We start from the raw sequence: 1413 nt of genomic DNA on the forward strand, positions 1-1413 counted from the left end.
GGTCCCAGCTTTGATGCACCTGTACTGACCTCGCCTTCTGGATGGTAGCGGTGTGAACAGGCAGTGGCTCGTGTGGTTGATGTCCTTGATGATCTTTTTGGCCTTAATGTGACATTGGGTGCTGTAGGTGTCTTGGAGGGCAGGTAGTTTGCCCCGCCTGGAGAGCCTTGCGGTTGAGGGTGGTGCTGTTGCCGTACCAGGCTGTGATACAGCCCGACAGGATGCTCTCGATTGTGCATTTGTAAAAGTTTGTCAGGGTTTTGGGTGACAAGCCAAATTTCTTCAGCCTCCTGAGGTTGAAGAGGCGCGGTTGTGCCTTCTTCACAACACTGTCTGAGTGAGTGGACCATTTCAGCTTGTCTGTGATGTGTACGCCGAGGCTACAATCCTCTTAAAATGTAAATTTACAAAGCACACAGAACAGTCCCCTATGAAGGTGACGGCTCTGTTTAGTAATTAATTTAATCTATAGTGTGAGCTCAAACCATTTATATGCACAAATACGTCCCCAATTACCCACTGCACAAAATACAGGATATTTTGTAGACACCCAACAACTTGAAAACCAATATACCTATAAGAAAACATAAAAAAAACGAATGCATCCAACTACCTATATAAAATGAGGACTTGACATGGCAAACAGAAAACAGAAGATAAGTTGTTTTGTGTTGGAATTGTAGCCATCGTTGGTGTTGTATGATCATTATAGAAGTCTATGGTTAAATTACATTTTTACTTGAATTGTTCAATTGAGAAAAGTGACTGATCCAGAGTATTTATGAATGTCTATAATGATTATGTCAGGAAATCGGACAATGGAATTCCTTCAGGTGTGTTTCCTCCCTGTGAGATGATCATAATGACTGAGACCTTGACAAGGTTTCTTCGAAAGTCCTAAAGAATCACTTCACAATAATTGGACACTTTCGAATCCATCAGTTAAGTGAGACCTGTTTCCAAGTCAGAAGAATTTAGATGTTGCATTACATGTGCGTCAAGGGCCCGATTAACCAATCGGGGACAGAGGACACGATGCTGTCAGCTGAAACTCTTTACATTTATGGGGGTATTTAAAGGGTCAAGGCAGAAACACATTCTACAAGGTAAGCCAATGGATCCATCAATGCTAATGTTTTTGGTATCAGGTGTGGACGTTGATATTCAGTTTGTCTGTGTACAGCAGGTACATATGATTCAGTACTTACATAGTAAATAGAACCATATACCTGTAGAAATCTACATGTTAGGTGTGCTGCTAGACACCATGTCCTATCTTATCTTAACCCACTTGGTGCTATTTCAGGGTATTTGTGGGAAGGAGGAATGCTTGTTTGTTGCTCCACACAGTTAATTTAGCCTTTTTCTTGAATGTGGCCCTAAGAATCAGGGCTTTGTGAATATCTGGATAGA

This window comes from Salmo salar, chromosome 14, assembly GCF_965601325.2.
Source record: "Salmo salar chromosome 14, fSalSal1, whole genome shotgun sequence".
Classification (NCBI taxonomy): domain Eukaryota; kingdom Metazoa; phylum Chordata; class Actinopteri; order Salmoniformes; family Salmonidae; genus Salmo; species Salmo salar.